Source organism: Sus scrofa, chromosome 6 (assembly GCF_054392235.1).
Source record: "Sus scrofa isolate SSC_HxYL_T2T_F1_AM1 chromosome 6, Sscrofa_HxYL_maternal_Yorkshire_Landrace_v2.0, whole genome shotgun sequence".
NCBI lineage: Eukaryota > Metazoa > Chordata > Mammalia > Artiodactyla > Suidae > Sus > Sus scrofa.
This window is the reverse complement of record NC_139388.1, coordinates 49,668,648-49,694,365: the sequence shown is the minus strand read 5'-3', so window position 1 is coordinate 49,694,365 and position 25,718 is coordinate 49,668,648. Positions and strand designations below refer to the sequence as shown.

General features: G+C 40.9%; 1 long non-coding RNA gene across 1 annotated transcript; it reads right to left on the bottom strand.

The window, feature by feature from the left end:
• Nucleotides 1-4,060: 4,060 nt before the first annotated feature.
• LOC100736945 (uncharacterized) lies at nt 4,061-25,333 on the bottom strand. Its single transcript, XR_002345327.2, has 4 exons — nt 25,196-25,333; nt 18,133-18,256; nt 5,776-5,926; nt 4,061-4,346 (listed from the first exon to the last, which is right to left on the bottom strand). It is a non-coding gene; the product is annotated as an uncharacterized LOC100736945 (long non-coding RNA).
• Nucleotides 25,334-25,718: the final 385 nt, after the last annotated feature.

Genomic DNA, 25,718 nt, shown 5'->3' with positions numbered 1-25,718 from the left:
AGCTCCTTAAATTATCTTGGTCCTGGGGCCTTCATCCATGCTGGAGTCTGTTTTTCCTGTTTGTTTGGTCAGACGAAATCATGGCTGGAGCCTGGGTGGATCTTGATGGTATGGTTGTTTTATGTCCTCCGTTTGGTATTTTCCATCCAGTTTATAGATACCACTTAACACCTGTATTTTTATCTTTGATAGCTAAGAGGCAAGGCAAGGCCCAAAGTTCTTTATATTATACCAAAGGCGGAGGCCTTGAATGAGGAATTGCTGTTGCCATTGACTGGATTAAATGGCTCGATTATTGGCAGTCATCCAGGATTGTTGACCAGGACATCTTCCAGTGCCATGATGGCCACCCACAGTACAGCCAATCGTGCTCACCCTTAGGTCCCATCCTTTATCAGAGATGTCTTGGATGAGGGATAAAAAAAAACAGCAGCCCTCTAGCGAGCTGTCATGTGAAACGGTGGTGCTACCATCTATAAAATAAGCAAACTCAATTTCTCTTTACTCCGATGATCCCAAAGGGCTCCCCAGGTAACCAAGGGGTCTGGGAGAGGGAAGACCTCCTCCAGTATGACGGCATCTGGCAAGGGACTGAGGACAGAGGAGGTTACTTCCTCCTACAGGTGGGATACACCAGATCCCAGGTGTGGCACTGTCCTGAAAGTACCACTTCCATTTCAACAGTGGGAGCTCAGAGGCCCTGAAGGGTGCTGTTTCCATGACCCAGAACATAATGGGCAGCTAGGTGTGAAGTCACAGGGGGGCACATCCAGGTTGACTCCATTTATAGCCAGCAGTTGTAGCTCTAATGGCGCATAACATATGGAAGGAGAGGGCAGATTTTTGCACCCGAAGTCCGTAGGCAACTTATGGCCAGTTGGGGTGGTCCACAGACCCCAAGAAGTGTAACAGGTGGTTGCAGAGCTTCCACCATGAAGGAGTCTCCATGAGGTAGTAAAGGAAGCAGTGTTATATGGTCATCTGAACTGACTCTAGGTCCTCCTGTTGTAAAGGGCCCACATGCACAGGGCTTGCAAATGAAAGCATAAATAAGCTAGTAACTAAATTAGTTACATTGGTAAATAGGAATATGTTTCTTCTAGAAGCCAAAGGAGTCTAATAGGTGTTGGTCTTGGTCGAAAGTGGTTGGGGCTGATAAAGTTCGAAGTTGCCTTTTAACTGCATCAGGAATGGAGTCGCCTTCAGCAGACCAGATGGGGCCTGAGAATTTAACTGAGGTGACAGGCCCCTAGGCAGAAAAATAGCCATCCCCTCTCAGTAAGTGCAGTGGTAAATGTTTGTATGTCCTGTGTCAGAGTGTCTAGTGAATATCCTAACTTGAGGATGTTGCCATACCTTGGAACATAGGGATTCCTGGATCTGATTGAGGTCCTTATTTTTGGGGGGCTATGCCCATAGCATGCAGAAGTTCCTGGGCCAGGGATCGAACTCTGGCCACGGTGGTGACAATGCCAGATCCTTAATCTGCTGAGCCACCAGGGAACTCCTGGTTGAGGTCTTTATCAGCAGAGATTGTGTGCAACACCCAGGCGACTTAGGTACCCCATGGGCAACCAAGTAAAAATGTACTACATCCGTCTAAAGCTGAATTTGAACTGAAAATCTTTTGAAATTGATGCGGAATAGAATATAGGAGCCAAGTCTATAAGAGCAAAGCATTTAGCGGTAGAAAATTGGATGGTGTTGGTCATTTATTCCCCTACCTCAGCTTTATTAAGATAAAACTGACAAGTAAAATTATATATGTTAAAATATTTATTTACATATGTGTAATGTGGCTCCCATTGTGGCTGAGTGGGTTGTGAACCTGACTGGTATCCATGAGGATGAGGGTTCGATCCCTGGCCTTCCTCAGTGGGTTAAGGATCCAGTGTTGCCATGAGCTGTGGTGTAGGTCACAGGCTCTGCTGGGATCCTCCAGTGCTGTGGCTGTGGCATAGGCCAGCAGCTGTAGCTCCACTTTGACCCCTAGCCTGGAAACTTCCATATGCTGCAGGTGCAGCCCTAAAAAGCAAAAATAAATAAATAAATAAATAAAGTACACAACATTTTATACACACACACAGTGAAATGATTTCCACAATCAGGTTAACACAGTCACCTTATAGTTAGCTTTGTGTGTTTGTATGTGGTGAGAATACCCAAGGTTTACTGTCTCGGCAAATTTCAAGTGTACAGTACAGTATTATTAACTATTATTAACTAAGGTCACCATGCTATATATTAGGTCCCCAGAACTTACTTTATAACTGAAAGCTTATACACCTTTGGTCATTTCAGTTTTGTTAGAGCCCATTTTAATGGGTGGGACCATGGCATTAAGGTTATAGTAATCCACTGTGAGGTACCACTCATTCTTTCCATGTTCAAGACAAGCCATATTTGATTGTATAATGGAGAAAGAGTGGCGATAATCACTTCGTCTCTTAATAGATCTTGTGTAATGGCTCTCCATCCATAAAGGCCCTGTTTCAATTTATATTGGGCCATATCAACAGTTTTAATGGGTTGGGGAAGATCCAGAAGGTCCCATTTGGTGAGGCCAACACTAAAGGCCAAAGTTTTAATTTTATTCAAATGACCATTTGACTGATGGGAGCATCTGTATTGACAATGGAAAATCCAAAGAAGGTGTGAGGTATGACCACTGGAAAATTAGGCAGAGTTATTGTGCCAATAGTCAAGGTAAGGTGGACTCATTTGCCTTTAATTTTATGTCCAGTAATGTCCCCAAAGAACACAGTGAGTTCCTCCTTTAAATTTAGTGGGGTTTCTGGGAATTATCATGATTTGGAAACTGGTATCAATAAAGACTATAAAAGGTTATGTATTATGTGGTGACCAGTGGACCACTATGGTTGTAGAGGGTTTATTGTGGATGGTGGTTGGGGTTCTGAGGGCATGCTATGTCCCTATGAGGCTAGGGAGGTAGCCACTTACTCTGGTTAGGGAATGCTGAAGAAGATCCTACACCTTAGGGACCTGGGGTTGGGTGAGGAGGTGAGGGGTCCTCAGTGAAGATTGTCATAGAAGGACCTGGAGCTCCTTGTGGGGTAGGGGGGGAGTCTTATAGGGATAAGATCATTGGAAAAGCTCCGAGTGCAGTCTTTAGGTGAGGGTTCTACAGTGGTAGAAGGTAGCCCTGACAATCTTGAAATGGGGGCTGACTTCGGTAGCAGGATCTGTTAAATAAGTATCTGTGCCACAGGGAACCATAGGTGTTTTTTTTTTTTTTTTTCTCCCAGATAATCCAGAGAGTCAGGATCTTTGTTGTGACAGCGGCATGGGTAGCAGCAGCAAAAGAAATATTTTAAGGTCTTAGTCAGCCATCTGCTCTTAAAGAGTATAGACCTCAGCAAACCCCATGACTGCTTTCTCTAATGACTGCTGATGGCTGCATATATTCTGCAGGGACCAGTCTTCCCCCCCAAATATGTCTAAAGAACAGAGGCCAGTGCCCAGTTGAGACACACAATCAGCAGTCACAGGCTGCATCATTCCCCTGAGCAGTCACAGCTTATGTTCGAACTGAGACACACAATTCTAAGACACATACAGATGTATCCAGGGAAAGACATACAGCCTAGGACCACCTTAAGGAGAGCCCCCATCCTATTAGCCAAACCCTAAGCACCAGCTATCAAAATTTTTGACTTAGGTTGATTAAATCTATAACTGGGGCTCTGGAGGACACAGCACATGTTGTACAGAGAAGAATGCAAAGTTTAACCTTGACAACAAGTAGCAGAACCATCTCCCACACTATTTAAGTGGTTTGTACCCAGTTCCCTTTGTGGCTCAGAAGAAACGTATCTGTCTGGTATCCATGAGGACACAGGTTTGATCCCTGGCCTCACTCAGTGGGTTAAGGATCTAGCGTTGCCATGAGCTGTGGTGTAGGTTGCAGAGGCAGCTCGGAACTGGCATTGCTGTGGCTGTGGTGTAGGCCAGTGCTACAGCTCCAATTCAATCCCTAGCCTGCGGACCTCCATATGCGGCAAGTGCAGCCCTAAAAAGCAAAAACAAAACAAAACAAAACTGGAGTCAAGGTCTTTATTACAAATAGATACTCTTACTTTCAACAGTTTACCACTTAGTATTTAAGCACAGAGATGTTAATTAGCCTCATGTCAAATAAATAGTAAATGGTAGCATTTTCTCATTCACCACATTCTCTAGTGTAAATCTGTAGAACTTTAATAAGGTTTGAATCATGATAGAAAACTCTTCTGAATTCCCTGATGTTTGGTGGGTTGGGGATCTGGCATTGTCACTGCTATGGTGTGGGTTCAGTCCTTGGCCTAGGAACTTCCGCATGCCATGGACTAGGCCAAAAAGAAAAAAGAAAACTCTTCTATATTCATTATCAGTTTTTCTCAGTATCAAGTTTTCTGGTTCTGAGTAAATTGAATACCAGGTAAAAGGAGTTGATACATCCACTGTATTTTACTCTAGCTTGAAATCTGATTATCAGTGACAAATGAATGGCAAGATTATGTTAGAGTATGAATCTATGATATTGAGCAAGGTGTGCAGTCTGTCTAAAGCCCTTCCCACATTTCTTACATTCATAGGATTTTTTGCCAGTGTGAAGGCTCTGATGTCGGGCAAGTTCTGAGCCACAGATAAAGGCTTTCCCACATTCCTTGCATTTATAGGGCTTCTTGGCAGTATGAGTTCTCTGATATTGAGTAAGTTGTGAGGCACAAATAAAGGTCTTCCCACATTGTGCACATTCATAGAATTTCTCTCCAGTATGAATCTGATGTTGTTAGAAAAGTTGGGAACCACAAATAAAGGCCTTCCCACATTCTTCACATTCATAGTATTTCATACCAGGATGAGTTCTCTGGTGTTCTGTAAGTTGTAAGCCATGAGGAAAGGTCTTCCCACATTCCCTACATTGATAAGTTTTCTCACCAGTATGGATTTGCTGATGTTGACCAAGTTGGGAACGCAGTCTAAAGGCCTTCCCACATTCCTTACAACCATAGGGATTCTCACCAGTATGAATTCTCTGATGCCAAGTGAATTCTGAGCCACAAATAAAAGAGTTCCTACATGCCTTATGTTTATAAGGTTTGTCACCACTATGAATTCTCAGATGTCGAGTAAGGTGTGAAGATTGGGAGTTCCCGTCATGGCTCAGTGGTTAACAAACCCGACTAGCATCCATGAAGACATGGGTTTGATCCCTGGCCTCACTCAATGGGTTAAGGATCCTGCATTGCTGTGTCTGTGGTGTAAGCTGGAAGCTATAACTCCAATTGGACCCCTATCCTGGGAACCTCCATATGCCACGGGTGTGGCCCTAAAAAGACAAAAGACCAAAAAAAAAAAAGAAAAGAGAGGTGTGCAGATTGTCTAAAGGCCTTCCCACATTCCTGACATTCATAGGGTTTCTCATCTGTATGGATTCTCTGATGTTGAATAAGATGTGAGTCACGAAAAAAGGTTTTCTACATTCCTTACATTCATAGTGCTTCTCAACAGTGTGAACTCTTTAATGTTCAGTAAGATAGGAAAAATGACTAAAGACCTTGTCACATTCCTTACATTTATAGGGTTTCCTACCAATATGAATTCCTTGCTATCCTATAAATCCTGAACCATAAAGGCCTTCCTACATTCTTTGAATTTATAGAATTTCTCTTCAGGATAAATTTGCTGATGTAGAGTAAGAGGTCTTTGTAGGCTGAAAGCTGGCATTTTTTCGTAGGTCATTAATGCTTGGCCCAGATATCCCCCTGTTACCTCTCAAACTGGCCTTTGCATGTCCAGGCATCTCTGATACTGGAGCCCACAAGGCTATGACTTGTTTTCGTTATCTTCTGTTGGGATGACGTTACTTCACAGATTTCTTTTTGCAGACATGATTCCTTGGTTTTACATCTGAACTCCAAGTCTGAAAGATAACCAGCGAGTAAACACATGATGTTTCCTCTGTGGGGAGATATAAAACTTCTCTGGTAGAAATGGGGGGAAAACTGAACCATCCTGGATTCCCCTGACACTAACATTTCCATCAACAGACATATATTAGGGTGTGTGTACTCCATTAGAACCCAGCAAAGTTTTCCTCCTGCCTGTTTACATTAAAAATATTCATTATGGGAGTTCCATTGTGATTCAGAGGTAAAGAACATAACTAGTATCCAGGGATTGAACCCACGTCCTCACGGATACTAGTCGGGTTCACTAACTGCTGAGCCATGACGGGAACTCCCCCATGCCTATCTCTTTCTGAGGTTATAAGTTAAAATATTTTTATTTATGATAGAAACTGCTTTAATGGAACAAACGAATATGGAACAAATGGAATATTCTCTCATGCAATCAGATCACCTAACTTGTACATAATTCCAATAATCTGCTTTTCTTGCTGATAAAATGCTCCTGTCCAAGGCCAATATCTTAACTGGATCTTCAAGGCTGTCTTCTCTGACATAACCTTTTCTTGCATGTGCTTTTGCAACCCCCATCCCTTCTCTTTCACAAATAATTTTCCTGCTCTCATGCTTTTGTCCCATCAGCATATAAAGACATTTTTAAAAAGTCTCCTTTAAAGTATACACACACACACACAACTTCCTTGATCCTAGAAACGCCTATAGCTACCAATCATTTTTTTGCCCTCTATTTTACAAAATTTTCACACTAGTTAGCTCTCCTCATCATCCACACATGGTCTCACTTCCTATTTTTCTGCATTAAAATAGTTTCCCATACATAAATGTAAACTGATGAAAGTGGAAAAAACCCATTATAGCAATTGCTCATCCTCAACAGTTGTCAACTTACAATCTTGTTCATCCATCCACTTCTCACAGCCAACTCCATAGATTAATCTGAAGCAAATTCTAGGCATCTTATTATTTCATCGGTAAATATTTCCACATGAATCTCTAAGACTAAGGACATCTTTGCAAAGCATAATGATATAGTAATCACATCTAAAATTTAACAGTAATTCTTTAAGATCTAATGTCCTGCTTAGGGACGTGTCCTTTATTTATTTTTATTTTTAGGGCCACAGGTGTGGCATGTAGAAGTTCCCAGGCTAGAAAATCAAATCAGAGCTATAGCTGCCAGCCTGCACCATAGCCACAGCAATGTGGGATCCAAGCTGCGTCTGCAACCTACACCCCAACTCATGGCAATACCAGACCACTGGGGACATGTCCTTTCTTAAGTGAAGATGGTATATATGGCCTTCAGTTTGAAAAAGAAGTCATAAATGCTTAAGAAAGATGAAGGAGGTTGTTTGGAAAACAAGTCAGTACTTTCCGAATTCAAGTGTAGATCAGAATCACCTGAATACTCTATTAAACAATAGATTGTTAATATACCACCTCACATCAAATAAATAAGAATTTATACCAATAGGATTTGGGTTTCCTATTTTTAATGCATTCAGTGGGTTAAGGATCCGGTGTTCGGTGTTGCTATGAGGTGTGGTGTAGGTCGCAGACACACCTGGGATCCCACATTGCTGTGGCTGTGGCTGGCAGCTGTAGCTCTGATTCAACCCCTAGCCTGGGAACTATCATATGCCAAAGGTGAGGCCCTAAAAAGCAAAAAAAAAAAAAAAAAAAAAACCAGAATAAAATTCAAACTCCTTACAGCAGCTTATGCAAGTCTCCATAATCTTATTTTTCTTTGACATATCTCAACCAAAATCCTATCCAACAACTTCTCAATCTACTTTTCCCCACTGTTAATTATGTACCAAATATTTTATCACTTCTGAGCATCTGAAATAAGCCAAGTCCTTTACCTTTTCAAAAATTTCTACAGACTGTTCGGTTTGTTAGAAATTCTCCAAACTTAGCTCTTTGCATGGCTGGCTTCATATCATACTGCAGGTCTCAGGCGAACAGTTACTTCCTTAGAAAGACTGAGCTAGACAACAATAAATTCACTTCTTCCATAGTATTTTCTCATTACAATTTTCCAGATTTTAAAAGTACACAGTACCTTAGTCATGTGTAATCTTTTATATTCTTACTGTTAAGCTTGTAAGGGGCAGGAACAATGGCAGTTTTACTCAACACAGAAAAATCAAACATTTTACTCATAAAAGATGTTCCATAAGCATTCCTTGGTGGCCTTGAGGTTAAGCGTCTAGCATTGCCACTGCTGTGGCTCAAGTTCAGTCCCTAGCCCAGATACCTCTACATGCCATGGGTGCAGCCAAAAAAAAAAAAAAAAAAAAAAAAAAAAAAAGGTGTTCCACAATAATTGTTTAATGAATCACTGGATTAATGAAATGGGATTATTATAGGGATAACAGGAAATAACATGCAGATATGGAACCAAGGAAGAACATAAGAGTTATCATTTGTGTGTATAACTATAGAATAAATTTAAACATCTGTCCCTGGTTTTATTCTCTCACATCAGTGAAATAATATATGTATTTTCTTTCTTTCTGTATTTTCTCTCTCCCATACTGAAAGTCTCAGTTTCAAAGACTTCAACTAGGAGTTTCCGTCATGGCTCAGTGGTTAACGAATCCAACTAGGAATGATGAGGTTGTGGGTTTGATCCCTGGCCTCACTCAGTGGGTGAAGGATCCGGCGTTGCCATGAGCTGTGGTGTAGGTCACAGACGCAACTCAGATCCCATGTGGCTATGGCTGTGGTATAGGCCGGCAGCTACAGCTCCAATTCGACCCCTAGCCTGGAAACCTCCATATGCCATGGGATCAGCCCTAGAAAAGACCAAAAAAAAAAAAAAAAGAATCCAACTAAATTGCTCATTTATTTTATTCCAGTCTCCAAATAACAGTGTCAACACAACCATTAATATGTTTACTAAAAACAAAGTTAAGATTTTGTGGGTCTGTGTGTAGTTTGTTCTTAAGATAACCAAAGGATAAAAGGATACACATTCAAATTGAATTGTTTCCTTTCTCTTTTGGTTTCAGGGATTTTTTTTTTTTTTTTTTTTTTTTTTTTTTTTGGACTGCACCTGTGGCAAATGGAAGTTCCCAGGCTAAGAGTCAAATTGGAGCTGCAGCTGCTGGCCTACACCACAGCTCACAGCAACACCAGATCCAAGACTCGTCTGCGACCTACACCACAGCTTGTGGCAATGCTGGATCCTTAACCCACTGAGCAGGGCCAAGGATCGAACCCACATCTTCATAGATACTAGTTGGTTTTGTTTCCCCTGAGCCACAATGGGAACTCCTCAGGCATTTTTTTAAGTTAATTTTGTTTTATAATTGTGTAAGGTATTTATATAGTTCCCAACCTAGATCTACCTAGGTCTATAGTGAAAGAAGTCCTCTTCATCCTATTCCTTTCCCTTTCCTGGTAGATAACAACTAAAAAACACTTTATTTCCTTTCTAGTCATTCCTATCTCCTTCCTTCTTCGGACTTTAGGTTTCCTTTGTTCTTCTTTTTCTATTCTTTTAGGCAGTAGTTTAGGTTGTTTGAGATTTTTCTTTTTTTTTCTTTTGGCCATGCCCACAGCATGTGGAAGTTCCTGGGCCAGGGATCAAACCCACACCACAGTAGTGACCTAAGCCACTGAAGTGACAACACCAGATCCTTAACCCATTGCACCACAGGAGAACTTAAGATTTTTCTTGTGTTTTTTTTTTTGTTTTTTTTGTTTTTTTGAGGAAGGCCCTGTATCACTATAATTTCACACTTGGGAGTGCTTTTGCTGCATCCCTTAGACTATATTTGTTTGTTTGGTTTTTTTTTTGTCTTTTTGCTATATCTTGGGCCGCTCCCGTGGCATATGGAAGTTCCTAGGCTAGGGGTCTAATCGGAGCTGTAGCCACTGGCCTACGCCAGAGCCACAGCAACGCTGGATCCGAGCCGCGTCTGCAACCTACACCACAGCTCACAGCAACGCCGGATCGTTAACCCACTGAGCAAGGGCAGGGACCGAACCTGCAACCTCATGGTTCCTAGTCATATTCGTTAACCACTGCGCCACCACGGGAACTCCTATATTTGTATGACTGTGTTTTCATTGTCATTTGTCTCAAGGTATTTTTAATTTTCTCTTTGACTTCATCATTGACCCACTGGCTTTTCTAGTAGCATGTTGTTTAGTCTCCGTGTAATCCTTTTGTTCTCATTTTTCTTTCTGTGGTTGATTTCTGGTTTCATGACATTGTGGTCAGAAAAGATGCTTGAAATAACTTCTATCCCCTTAAGTTTGTTGAGGCTCAATTTGTGTCCTAGTATGTAGTTTATCCTAGGGACTATTCCTTGCACAATTGAAAAGAATGTGTATTCTGGTTGTGTCCTATAAATATCAATTAAGTCTAACTGTTCTACTGTGTTAAGATCTCTGCTGCCTTATTCTAAAAAACACTTAAAAATATAATACCCTTCCTGTTTTTGGCAAATAGCAGCATTTTTTTTTTTTGATCTTTTTAGGGCCACACCTGCAGCATATGGAGGTTCCCAGGCTAGTGGTCCAATTGGAGCTTCAGCTACCAACCACAACTACACAAGATCAAAGCCACGTCTGCAAACTGCACCACAGCTCACAGCAACACCGGATCCTTAACCCACTGTTCGAGGCCAGGGATCAAACTCACATCCTCCTGGATACTAGTTGGGTTCACTACCACTGAGCCATGACAGGAACTCCAGTAACAGCATATTTTAGTATAATCAGTGTTTGGCCTTAGTTCTGTCATTTTGAATTATGATACATAAACACTTGAACATCCACACATCCATATATTTTTTCTAGACAGTCTTTCACTACATACACAGTTTTACTTACTCTTTATTTGGAGGCCATATCTCATCATATTTAGTCAAGTTTTTATTTTTGATCCAATGATTATTTTTATTCTACTAAATTTATATAATAACTTGTTTTCTTCCTCTCTTTTTGCTAGTACCTACTGGTTTCCTAATATAAGGAATATTAGGAACATGAAAATAATTAACTTCTTCTCCCTTCCCTAGGTTCTGATTTGAAATAGTCACTCCCTCTGTTAATATCTATAAAGTAATTTACAAGCTTATTGTACTTTTCATATACCCACCCCATGTTCTCACCCTACTTCCTGGATGATTATAACTACACATATCTACTATACCTAAGCATACTTTCTTCCTTATTGCTACCACTTGGTGTTAGATATACAGATTACTATATACTTAATGCTCACTCCAGTCCCTAGGTTGATATCACTCAATTTCCATTTTTTTTTTTTTTGTCTTTTTTTTTTAGGGCCACAATCACGGCATATGGAAGTTCCCAGACTAGAGGTCAAATTGCCACAGCTACAGCAATGTGGGATCCAAACCACATCTGCAACCTACACCACAGCTCACAGCAATGCTGGATCTTTAACCCACTGAGCAAGGCCAGGGATCAAACCCGCATCTTCATGGATGCTAGTCGGGTTCATTAACTGCTGAGCCATGATGGGAACTCCTCAGTTTCCATGTTCTGAAGCTCATCTTCTGATTGATTCCTTGGGAAGGGGTTAGGGAAATAATACTCCCTGAGCTTCTGCACACATATATAACAATTTGGTTAGATATAAAATTCTTGGCTCAAAATCGACATCTTTTTATAACTTAAACAGAAAAATAGGCATTGTCTTCTGGAATAAAGCTTTGCTGTAGAAAAGCCAGATGAGGAGTTCCTGCTGTGGCTCAGCTGGTTAATAACCTGACTAGTATCCATGAGGATGTGGGTTCAATCCCTGGCCTCACTCAGTGGAAGGATCCCACAGTGCTGTGGCTGTGGTGTAGGCCAGCAGCTACAGCTCCAATTCAACCCTTGGCCCAGGAACTTCCATACGCCACAGATGTGGCTGTAAAAAAAAATAAAAAGGCCAGATGACAATCTGATTTTCCTTTCAGGTGAATTTATGCCTGGATGGCCAAAGTTATGACCTCCTGAACACATGGTTTCCTTTTTCAAAATATAGCTTCAGTCCTTTTGTCTTTAATTTTAGTTATCCTGAATCAATTTTCGCAATTGTTCTGTTCTATTGTACTCTTATTGGAATTCTTATTGGCAGATTTTTCACTGCCTAACTTATGTATCTATTATATTCTAATTCCTCCTCTCTCCTTCATTTCTTTTTGATTTTGAAATTTTTTTTCTCCTTCCAATTCCTGTTTCTCTCAAGGCATTATCTGTCATGCATTTTCATTTTTATTTTCCTTCAAGTTTGATCCTCACCTCTGAAATGATGTTTAATTTTACTTCTAATTATTTACTGAGTTCTATCACCATCTTTGTGGATTTTTTTCTCCAAACACCTCATATCTGAGTTTTTAAAAATTCTGTTGTATTATTATTTGAGTGTTTACCATTTTCAGAAATGTGAATCTTGTTTTGAAACATTTTGACAGTTTTGTTGTTTTATTTTTTTAAAGTATAGTTGTATAGTTGATTTACAATGTTGTTAATTTCTGCTCTACACCAAAGTGATTTTTTTCATATTCTTTCGCACTATAGTTTATTATAGGATATTGAATATATTGTCCTGTGCGATACAATAGGACATTGTTGTTTATCCATTCTGTATATAATAGTTTGTGGCATTTTTTTCTTAATTTTATTTTATGGCAATTTTGTGAAAGGTTAAGCCACAATCTTTGCCTATTGGTTTTAGAATTTTTATTTTATTTTATTTTATTTTGGTCTTTTTTTCAGGGCTGCACCCATGGCCTATGGAGGTTCCCAGGCTATGGGTCCAATCAGAGCTGTGGCCGCTGGCCTATACCACAGCCACAGCAATGTGGGATCTGAGCCATGTCTGTGAGCTACAACACAGCTCACGGCAACGCCGAATCCTTAACCCACTGAGCGAGGCCAGGGATCAAACCCGCATCCTTGTGGATCCTAGTCGGGTTTGTTAACTGCTGAACCACGACAGGAACTCCTATTTAAAAATTTTTCAGGAGTTCCCATCGTGGCGCAGTGGTTAACGAATCCGACTAGGAACCATGAGGTTGCGGGTTCGGTCCCTGCCCTTGCTCAGTGGGTTAAGGATCCGGCGTTGCCGTGAGCTGTGGTGTAGGTTGCAGACTCGGCTCGGATCCTGCGTTGCTGTGGCTCTGGCGTAGGCCGGTGGCTGCAGCTCCGATTCGACCCCTAGCCTGGGAACCTCCATATACCGCAGGAGTGGCCCAAAGAAATAGCAAAAAAGCCAAAAAAAAAAAAAAAATTTTTTTTCATTTAAATTGACAGCAAAGCTTTCTTGTGCACAGTTCAATGAATTTTAATATGCGTAGAGATTCATATAACTACAATAATGATACAGAATAGTTCCACCCAAAAAAAGAAACTCCCTCAGGCTACCACTTTATACTCTCTTCCTCCCCTAGTCTTTCTCACAGAGCTATTCTCATTTCTACAGTTTTTTTAATTTCCAGACTGTTATATAAATGGAATTATACAGGAACCTTTAGAGATCTTTTTCCCACTCAGCATAATGCTCTTGAGATCCATGCAAGTTCTTTCATGTGCTTATATTATAGTTCATGCCTTTTTCTTGCTGAATACTATTCCATTGTATGTGTCATTCACCTACTGAAGGACATTTAGGCTGTTTTCAGTTTGGGGCAACTATATACAGAACTACTACAAATATCCATGTGTAGGCTTTTGTGTGAATATATGTTTCCATTGCTCTAGGGTAAATACTCAGGAGTAGGATTCCTGAGTCATATATGTTTAACTTCATAAGAAACTGCCAAACTCTTTTCCAAAGTATGCCATTTTGCATCCCTTCCAGTAAATTGTAAGAGTTCCAGTTTCTGTATCCCTGCCAATTCTGGCAATGTATTTTATTTTAGCCATTCTAATAGATGTTTAGTAAGTAGTATCGCATCATGGTTTTCGTATGCATTTTCCCAGTGGGTAATGATGTTGAACATCTTTTCATGCATTTATTTGCCATCCCTCTATCCTCATCGATCAACTGTCTGTTCAAGTCTTCCTCTTTGACTCATAGGCTATTTAAAGGTGTATTTATGTCCAAGTGTTTGAAAGGTTTCCTCTTTGTTATTAATTTCTCATTTAATCACATCATGTCAAAGAACACAAGATGTATAGTTTCAGTTTGCTTTATGATCTAAACTATGATCCAAGATAGGGTCTATTTTGGTGAATGTTCTATACACACTTGAAGAGTGTGTATTCTAATACTGTTGTGTAAAGTATACTATAAATGTTGATTACATTCATTTACACAATTGTTACTTAGTCCTTCCATATGCTTGCTGCTTTTCTGTCTACTAGTTTTATCAAATTTTTTTTTTTTTGCCTTTTTTGCTTTTTAGGGCTGCAGGTGGGGCATATGGAAGTGGGGCTAAGGGTCAAATTGGAGCTACAGCTGCCAGCCTATACCAGAGCCAGACCTGAGCCACATCTGCAACCTACACCACAGCTCATGGCAATGACAGATCCTTAACCCACTGATCAAGGCCAGGGATTGAACCCCCCTCCTCATGGATGCTAGTTGAGTTCATTTCCACTGAGCCACAGCAGGAACGCCCAGTTTTATCAGTTATTGACAAAGGCATGTTGAAGTCTGTAAAATTGTATATGTCTCTGTTCATTTCTGTGAATTTTTTCTCTTGTTAGGGACATACACATTGAAAATCATTTCTCAGTGAATTGGTCCTTTTATCATTATGTCGTGTTCCTCTTTAGCCCTGGTAATTTTTACGCTTTTCAGTCTTTGTTACTGTTAATTATAACTATTCTAGTTTTCTTTTTATTAGTGTTTGCATAGTGATCTTTTTCTGTCCTCTTACTTTTAATGTACCTATCTGTGAAGTGAGTTTTTCATAGGTAGCATTATATCAGTCATGTTTTTGGGTTTTTTTGTTTTGTTTTTTTGGGTTTTTTTGGTCTTTTGTCTCTTGAGGGCCGCACCTGCAGCATATGGAGGTTCCCAGGCTAGGAATTTAACTGGAGCTGTTGCTGCTGGCCTACGCCAGAGCCACAGCAACGCGGGATCCAAGCCACATCTGCGACCTACACCACAGCTCACGGCAGCGCCAGATCCTTAACCCACTGAGCAAGGCCGGGGATGGAACCTGCAACCTCATGGTTCCTACTCAGATTTGTTTCCAGTGAGCCACGACGGGAACTCCTCTTACTCCTTTTTAATTGAAATGATGTTATCCTACATTTAGGAGAAGAATTAGGCAAGGGTAGATTTATGGCTTCATAGCATTAAAGCTCCTCCCCTGTGGTCTCCTAAGAGTGTTCAAAACGTAGCCTAAATACAAACTCCTGAAATCTGCTTCCTCCGCTCCCCTCCCCCAACTTTTATCTAGCCCACCTTCTTCCTTTGCTCCTGTCACCCTGTCCTGTTGTTCAATTGGGATTCTACTACCAGAAATGTCTCCTGAGTAGCAAATGTTGTCCTAAAAAGGCATCTGTGGTTTGGTTTCTAGAGTTTATGGGGCCCAGACTGCTCTCACACTTTTATCTGCGCTGAATTTACCTGCCTATAGGAGGCTGCCTTTCACTTCCAGCTGCTGCTCTCAGACGAGCCTGCTATACTTTCTAGTAAGTATATTTATAATCCGATTATTCTTTTCTCAGAGCTGTCAGAGACTCCCCTGCTTTATTTCTGCTTCGTCCCATAAAAAGCTTATTCCCCATTAATCTGCTGTCAGGGTTTGAGGGGATGACTTGCCACTTAGCTTTGATGTAGATGTTACCTGAGCACTTCTATTTTGCCCTGAGTTCCTCTCTTATTTGTTTTGTTTGGTAGGCGATGGGAGGATTCAAGGAAAGCGAAAAATTACCCATTCACTGCCACCATTATTTCAGAATTCTCTTCTATTTTTTTTTTTGTCTTTTTTTTTTTTTTTTTTTTTTTTGCTATTTCTTGGGCCGCTGCCGTGGCATATGGAGGTTCCCAGGCTAGGGGTCCAATCGGAGCTGTAGCCACCAGCCTACGCCAGAGCCACAGCAACGCAGGATCCGAGCCACGTCTGCAACCTACACCACAGCTCACAGCAACGCTGGATCGTTAACCCACTGAGCAAGGGCAGGGATGGAACCCACAACCTCATGGTTCCTAGTCGGATTCGTTAACCACTGCGCCACGACGGGAACTCCTCTTCTATTTTTTTAAACGCCATCTCAGGAGTTCTCATTGTGGCTTGGTGGTTACTGAACTTGACTAGGAATCATGCGGTTGCAGGTTCCATCCCTGGCCTTGCTCAGTAGGTTAAGGATCTGGCATTGCCGTGAGCTGTGGTGTAGGTCACAAACTCGGCTCGGATCCTGCGTTGCTGTGGCTCTGGCGTAGGCTGGGGGCTACAGCTCCGATTAGACCCCTGGCCTGGGAACCTCCACATGCCGTGGGTGCGACCCTAGAAAAGACAAAAAAAAAAAAAAAAGCCCTTTCAAATCAGGAGTGATTTTTGTTTCATAATTCCGCTGTGAAAAACCACTCTTTCTAAGACCACCAAAACCCTCCCTTTTGTCAGTTACAGTTCTTCCAGCAGGTGTTACAGTGGATCTACTGGTGCATCCCTCCTAACTTTCATCATTTTCTACTTTGTTCACCAGTCTTTCTCATTCTCCTTTTAGATACCATGTAGGGTGATCAACCATCTCAGTTTGCCTGGAATTATCCTGGTTTTAGCGCTGCAAAGTCCTACATCCTGGAAAACTTCAGACTTGGGCAAACCAGGACCTTAGTCAACCTAATGTCCGATCCTCTTTTCTGGACTTCTAAGTGGAAGGACGTCTCAGAGCACAATCTTTGAGCCTCTTCTCCTCTCAGTATTTCACTCATTTATCAAGTGATTGCATTCAGTCCAATTGCTTAATAAACTGTCTGCTGAAGATTCCCAGCTCTTAGCTTCTCCACTCTCCCAGGAGCTCACATATCCAACTACTATTGATCCTGTTGGCTCAACCTTAAAAAAACAATCTGGAATCTAGTCATTTTCTCAACATTTCTACTGTTCACGAGGGCCAGAGAATCAATATTTTAGGCTTGCAAGCCATAGTCTCAATTGCAACCATGCAGCTTGGCCACTATAGCACCAAAGTAGCCAGAGACAAAGGAATAGGTGTGGCTACGTTCCTATAAAACTTTATTCACAAAAATCAGGCAGCTGCCTCATAGGCCGTACATAGTTTGCTGACCTCTAGTCCAACATACCGTCTTATGCGTGAATTACTAACACCACATCCTAACTGGTTATCTTATTCATTCCTTCTTTTAACTTCAGTAGCAGTCAGAAAGTTTTTTGTTAATTAAAACACACAAACAACAGTGTGTTGTATATCTGTATATACATGTATTAAAAGAGTACGAGGGAGTTCCTGTTGTGGCTCAGTGGTAACGAACCCAACTATATTCATGAGGGTGCAGGTTCGATCCCTGGCCCCGCTCAGTGGGTTAAAGGATCCAGCATTGCTGTGAGTTACAGTGTAGGTTGCAGACATGGCTCGGATCTGGCATTGCTGTGGCTGTGGCATAGGCCAGCAACTGAAGCTCCCATTCAACCCGTAGCCTGGGAACTCCACATGTAGAGGGTGTGGCCCTAAAAAGACCAAAAAAAAAAAAAAAAAAATTCGCACTGAGCGACAACGGGAACTCCATACTGATACAAATGAATTACTGAATAAATAAATAAATAGAGGAGAACAGACAAATGGCCTGTGCAGAAGAATTTTGGTTTTTTGTTTTTGGCCATGCCCACAGCACATGAAAATTCCTGGGCCAGGGATTGAACCCAGACCCCAGCTACTACAGTGACACCAGATCCTTAACTGGCTGAGCCACAAGAGAACTCCAGAAGAATTTTAAATAACACGTAGATACTCTAAGGAGGTGGAACATAACTCCATGTCCTTAAGTGTGGATTATGTATAGCACTTCCTTCCAAAAAGTATGGTGTGGAACAGAGGAAAAAAGAGTCACTTTATAGTGGAGACACCTGACAAACATGACCTGAGTCAGATGACTGTCATCAGTGTTAAGACATGTTGATCGTATGTACCCACAATATTACATGATAAGAATGGCACTTTACCTGCGGTCTTCCTCCCCCAAACCGGAACCTCAGTCTAATCATGCAGACAATACCAGACAAGTCGCAATGAGAGACAGTCTGCAACATACCTGACCGATACTCCTCAGACCTGTCAAGGTCATCACAAACAAGGAAACTCTGAGAAACTGTCACAGCCAAGAGGAGCCGAAGGAGACTTGACAGCTAGATGTATGTGGTATCCTGGATGGGATCCTGGAATAGGAAAAAAAAAAAAAAAAAAAAAAAAGGACATAAGATAAAAACTAATCTGGGGTTCCTGTCGTGGAGCAGCGGAAATGAATCCGACTAGGAACCATGAGGTTGCAGGTTTGATCCCTGGCCTTGCTCAGTGGGTTCAGGATCTGGCATTGCCGTGAGCTGTAGTATAGGTCACAGACACGGCTCGGACCTGGCGTTGCTGTGGCTCTGGCATAGGCTGGCAGCAACAGCTCTGATTAGATCCCTAGACTATGTTGTGTGTGTGGCCCTAAGAAGACAAAAAAAATAAAAATAAAAAATAAAAAAACCTAGGGAAATCTGAGTCAAGTATGGGCTTTCATTAATTATGACATATGTACAAATGAAAGATGTTAATAGGAGTTCCCATTGTGGCTCAGTGGAAATGAACCCAACTAGTATCCATGAAGGTGCAGGTTCAATCCCTGGCCTCGTTCAGTGGGTTAAGGATCCAGCGTTGCCATGAGCTGTTGTGTCAGTTGCAGATGCAGCTCAGATCCCATGTTGCTGTGTCTGTGGCATAGGCCCACAGCTGCAGCTCCAATTCTACCACTAGCCTGGGAACTTATATATGCCAGAGGTGTGGCCCTAAAAATAAATTAAAAAAAAAAAGATGTTAATAATACCCAGACTTCAAGAAATACTACAAAGCCACAGTCATCAAAACAGTGTGGTACTGGTATCAAAACAGACAGACCAATGGAACAGAACAGAGAACCCAGAAATAAATCTGACACCTATGGTCAATTAATCTTTGACAGGGGAGGCAAGAACATAAAATGGGAAAAAGAAAGTCTATTCAGCAAGCATTGCTGGGAAACCTGGACAGCAACATGCAAAGCAATGCATGTGTGTGAAACTAGAACACACCCTCATGCACAAAAATAAACTCAAAATGGCTGAAAGACTTAAATATACGACAGGACACCATCAAATTCCTAGAAGAAAACATAGGCAAAACACTCTCTGACATCAACATCATGAATATTTTCTCAGGTCAGTCTCCCAAAGCAATAGAAATTAGAGCAAAAATAAACCCATGGGACCTCATCAAACTGAAAAACTTTTGCACAGCAAAGGAAACCAAAAAGAAAACAAAAAGACAACTTACAGAATGGGAGAAAATAGTTTCAAATGATGCAACTGACAAGGGCTTAATCTCTAGACTATATAAACAACTTATACAACCCAACAGCAAAAAAACCAATCAATCAATGGAAAAATGGGCAAAAGACCTGAATAGACTGTTCTCCAAAGAAGATATACAGATGGCCAGCAAACACATGAAAAAATGCTCAACATCGCTGATTATAAGAGAAATGCAAATCAAAACTACTCTGAGATACCACCTCACACCAGTCAGAATGGCCATCATTAATAAATCCACAAATAACAAGTGCTGGAGGGGCTGTGGAGAAAAGGGAACCCTCCTGCACTGTTGGTGGGAATGTAAACTGGTACAGCCACTATGGAGAGCAGTTTGGAGATACATTAGAAATCTATACATAGAACTTCCATATGACCCCGCAATCCCACTCTTGGGCATCTATCCGGACAAAACTCTGCTTAAAAGAGACACATGCACCCGCATGTTCATTGCAGCACTATTCACAATAGCCAGGACATGGAAACAACCCACAGGTCCATCGACAGATGATTGGATTCGGAAGATGTGGTATACATACACAATGGAATACTACTCAGCCATAAAAAATAATGACATAATGCCATTTGCAGCAACATGGATGGAGCTAGAGAATCTCATCCTGAGTGAAATGAGCCAGAAAGACAAAGACAAATACCATATGATATCACTTATAACTGGAATCTAATATCCAGCACAAATGAACATCTCCTCAGAAAAGAAAATCATGGACTTGGAGAAAAGACTTGTGGCTGCCTGATGGGAGGGGGAGGGAGTGGGAGGGATCGGGAGCTTGGGCTTATCAGATACAACTTAGAATAGATTTACAAGGAGATCCTGCTGAATAGCATTGAGAACTTTGTCTAGATACTCATGTTGCAACAGAAGAAAGGGTGGGGGAAAAAATGTAATTGTAATGTATAACTGTATAACCTGTAAGGATAACTTGATCCCCTTGCTGTACAGTGGGAAAATTTAAAAAAGAGTAGAACTCAATGCAATATAATATGGAAAAATAATAAAGAAAACTCAATAAAATTAAAAAAAATAAAAATAAAAATAAATTCTTTAACCCCCCCCCCCAAAAAAAGATGTTAATAATAAAGGAAACAGGGACTTCCTGTGTGGCTTGCAGCAGAACTACTAGAACCACTTGCTTCTACAGTGGCTGTGAATTGACCCCTGGCTTGGGACCTTCCATATGCCACAGCTGCGGCCACTTGTTTATTTAAAAGTATAGTAATAATAAAGGAAACAGTGTGGGGAATATAGGGACTCTTGGTACTAGCTTTACAACTTTTCTATAAATCTAAAAGTTTACTTTAAAAAAAATGAGAAAGTAACAACTGATTAAAGATCCAAATGGAACTTCTAAAAATAAGAAAATGAAATTGAAATTTAAAAGTCAGCGGATGAATTGGAAATATGAGACTGTAGTCATAATGCGTTTTTTTCCAAATACTTCCTAGTTTTATCTACTGAAGGTCAGAAACAGTGACCAATCCAGCAGAATGAGCAGGCTAATGATGAGGTTGCTGTCTCTGAGTACCACTTCTCACTCCAAAGAATCAGGGCTCCTTGGAGCACGGTAGAGCCTAGAGCCTATTATGAACCTAGAGCAACGTGGCACATTAGAAAAGCAAAGAAGCTATCGAAGACATCCTTGGGTCATGTCAAGAGGACTTAGGAACCAATGTGAAGAGGCTTCCACTGGCCAAAGATGGGACAATTTGAGCTTATGAAAAATAACTATAGGAGTTCCCACTGTGGTATAGTGGGTTAAGGATCCAGTGCTGCTGCAGCTGTGGCACAGGTTGAAGCTGCAGCTTGGATACGATCCATATGCCTTCAGTGCTTTCACTGCTGCAACTTAGGTTCAATCCCTGGTCTGGGAACTGAGAGCCCACATTAAGCTGCTGTATGCCATGGCACAAAAAAAAAAAGTAACTATAATGTAATGAATGATGAAACATCAAATACTTTTTAAACCTATGAGTTTATAAAGATAATTTTTAAATTCTCTGGTAGTTTTTAGAAGATGAAATCAAGGAGTTACTGTGGCGGCGCAATGGAAACAAATCCATCTAGGAACCACGAGGTTGTGAGTTTGATCCCTGGCCTAGCTCAGTGGGTTAAGGATCTGGTGTTGCCACGAGCTGTGGTGCAGGTCGCAGAGCGGGCTCGGATCTGGTGTTGCTGTGACTGTGGTATAGGCCAGTAGCTGTAGCTCCGATTGGTCCCCTAGCCTGGGAACTTCCATATGCTGCCACAGGTGTGGCCCTAAAAAGAAAAAAAAAAAAAAAAAAAAAAAGATGAAATCAAGAATGGCTGCTAACTCCACAAAAAGAGAAACAATGGAACATGATATGCTTCCTGATAAAACACACAATACTGACACAGCCTGTTAATAGGGAATAAAGAGGAGAGAGGTACATCTGTTAAGTAACAGGACAGATGTTCCAGTTTTTATGAATCAGTGACTAGATGGCTGCTCTGAAGACATTTTATGTCACGTAACAGAGAAAAGAGGCTAAAAATATAAAAGTGAAGTTAAGAGTCATGAAGAAAAAACAAAGATCTTATCGGTTTTTCAAAAAAGAACAAGGAAACTATTCAAAGATGTAATAGCTAAAATTTACTCAGAACTGATGAATTTTTCTTTCTGGGACCATTTTCCCTTTTTTTTTTTAAGGTATATTCTTATAAGTTTCTTTCTGTTCATGGTTAATTCTTTCAAGTCTGTTCACTTGAAAATGTATTTTACCTTTTATCATTTTTAGAAGAGTAGAATTACAAATGTTTATCATGAACAGAAAGAAACTTCTAAGAATTTCTTTAAAAAAAAATGAAAGTGATCCTAGAAGGAATAACAAGGAAGTATAGAGTAAGACATTGGAAAATGTCAACAGTGAGTGTGTGTACTGAAATAATAATAGTATTTACCTATTAACATTAAGATTCTGAATAATAATACCATATATAGGCAGAAGATGGGAAAGTGGAATTATAACATTTTATAATCTTCTCGAGCAGGACAGAGATTTTAATAAAGATGCTGATTTACACCTTTTTTTTTTTTTTTTGTCTTTTTACCATTTCTTGGGCCGCTCCAGCGGCATATGGAGGTTCCCAGGCTAGGGGTCCAGTTGGAGCTGTAGCCACCAGCCTACGCCAGAGCCACAGCAACGCAGGATCCAAGCTGCATCTGCAACCTACACCACAGCTCACGGCAACGCTGGATCCTTAACCCACTGAGCATGGCCAGGGATCGAACCCGCAACCTCATGGTTCCTAGTCGGATTCGTTAACCACTGTGCCACAACGGGAACTCCTGATTTACACTTTTTTTTATGGCATATGGCAGTTCCTGGGGCAGGAAGCGAATCTGAGCCGCAGCTGCGGCAACACTGGATCCTTTAACACACTGCTACGGGCCAGGGATCAAACCCACACGTCTTCAGTGACCCGAGTCACTGCAGTCGGATACTTAACCTACTGTGGCACAGCAGGAACTCCACAGATATTGCTTTACACTTTAATTAGGTATGGTGAAATTTCAAGAATAAGAACAAAAAGAACAGAGAACATAATACCTAACAAACTGTGCTTGCCATGTGCCAGGCACTGTCCTAACTTCTTTACACATATATGAACTCATTTAATCCTCACAAGAATCCTATGAGTGGGTATCACTACCATCTGTATTTACAAATGAGAAAGTAAATGCCCCAAGGATAAGCGAATTGCCAAAAGTCACATAGCTGTTAAATGGCAGAGCCAAGGACACCAAAAACAAAGGCAGCAAAAGCAAAAACAGGTGGGACTACATCAAACTAAAAGGCTTCTGCATAGCAAGGAAACCATCCAAGAAATGAAAAGGCAATGTCCTGAATGGGAGAAAATATGCAAATCATGAATCTGGGATTCATACCTAAAATATATGAAGCACTCAACTCACTAGCCAAAAAAAATAAAACGATATGCTTTTAAAGTGGGAAGATCTGAACAGATACTTTTCCAAAGATATACAGAGAGCCAGTAGGTGAAGGAAAGTACACTCAACATCATCAAGCATCAGGGAAATGTGAATCAGAACCACAGTGAGGAATCCTCTCACATCTGTTAGAATGGCCGTCACCAACAAATATATAATGAGTGTTGTCAAGAATGTAGAGAAAACAAGGAACCCTTGTGCACCGCTGATGGGAGTGTAAACTGCAACAGCTACTGTGGCAAACCATATGGAGGTTCCTCAAAATATTAAAAATATAACTACATATCACCCAGCAATTGCTCTTCCGCATATTTTGACAAAGAAAATGAAAATACTAAAAGATATACGTACCTCCATGTTCACTGCAGCATTATCTACAATAGCCAAGACCTGGAAGCAACTGAGTGTCCATAGGTGTATGAATGGATAGAGAAAGTTAAATGGCTGGACCTGAGGGCATTAGCTAAGTGAAGTAAGTCACACAGAAAGGACAAATACGGTATGATCTCATATGTGGAATCGAAAAAACAAAACACCAAGTTCATAGATACGGAGAACAGATTGATGTTTGCAAGAAGCAGGGGTAGGGTGTGGTGTGTGAAACAGGTAAAGGGAGTTAAAAATTAAAAACTTGGGAGTTCCTTTCGTGGCAGAGTGGTTAACAAATCCGACTAGGAACCATGAGGTTGCGGGTTTGATCCCTGGCCTTGCTCAGTGGGTTAACGATCTGGCGTTGCCGTGAGCTGTGGTGTAGGTTGCAGATGCGGCTCGAATCCCGCATTGCTGTGGCTCTGGCACAGACCGGTGGCTACAGCTCCGATTAGACCCCTAGCCTGGGAACCTCCATATGCTGTGGGAGTGGCCCAAGAAATAGCAAAAAGACCAAAAAAAAAAAAAATTAAAAACTTTTCCTTAAAATAAGTCATGTGGATGTAATGTACAGCGTGGTAACTGAAATTAATAATACTATATTGCATCTGAAAGCTGCTAAGATAATTTTTTTTACACTTTTTTTTTTTTTTTTTGGTCTTTTTAGGGCCGCACCCACGTGGCACATGGAGGTTCCTAAGCTAGGGGTTTAATCGGAATTGTTGCTGCTGGCCTACGCCACAGCCACAGCCACACCAGATCCAAGTCCCCTCTGCGAACTACACCACAGCTCATGGCAACACTGGATCCTTAACCCACTGAGTAAGGCCAGGGATGGAACCTACAACCTCATGGTTCCTAGTCGGATTCATTTCCGCTGTGCCATGATGGGAACTCCAGCCAAGAGAATTTTAAATGTTCATATTACAAGAAAAAATTCTGTAATGTTGTACAGTATTGAATATTAATTAGACTTATTGTGATCAAAATACATGTAAACATCAGATCATTTATGTTTTACCCTGAAACTAATATAATTTTGTATGTTAATTACATCTAAATACAGTTTTATTTAGGAGTTCCCGTCATGGCTCAGTGGTAACAAACTCAACTAGTATCATTGAGGAGATGGGTTTGATCCCTGACTTGCTCAGTGGGTTAAGGATCTGGCATTGCTGTGAGCTTTGGTGTAGGCTGGCAGCTGCAGCTCCGCTTTGAGCCCTAGCTTGGGAACTTCCATATGCCACAGGTGTGGCACTAAAAAGATTAAAAAAAAAAAAAAGTAATTGTGTTTATAGCCCATATAGATGTAAAATTATCTGACTATAATAGCACAAAGGAGGGGAAAGGAAGTGGAACTATTTGGAACAAAGCTTCTGTATTTTATGGGAATTAAATTGGTATCAACCTGTGAGTTCCTATCATAGCTGAGTGGTAATGATCCAGCTAGAATCCATGAAAACACGGGTTCAAACCCTGGCCTTTCTTAGTGGGTTAAGGATCCGACGTTGCCGTGAGCTGTGGTGTAGGTCGCAGACGAGGCTTGGATCTGGCGTTGCTACAGCTGTGGCGTGGGCTGGCAGCTACAGCTCAAATTCGCCTGTGGCCCTATAAAAAAAAATTAGTATTAATCTGAAGTAGACTATGACGAATTACGATACATTTTGTAGTCCCTAGAACAGACCATCAGGAAAATAACTAGTATGTGTATATAAAGTTTTAAAACCAACAAAGGAATATAAGTGGTATTCTAGAAAATATCTAAATGTAAAAGAAATCAGGAAAGAAGGAACAGAGGAAGAAAAAGTCATAGGACATAAAAATAGCCAAATGGCAGACATAAATCCAACCACATTAATAACAACACGTGTGAAAGAATCAAACACTCCACTCAAAGAGCAGACATTGTCACATGGCTGAGAAAACAAGAT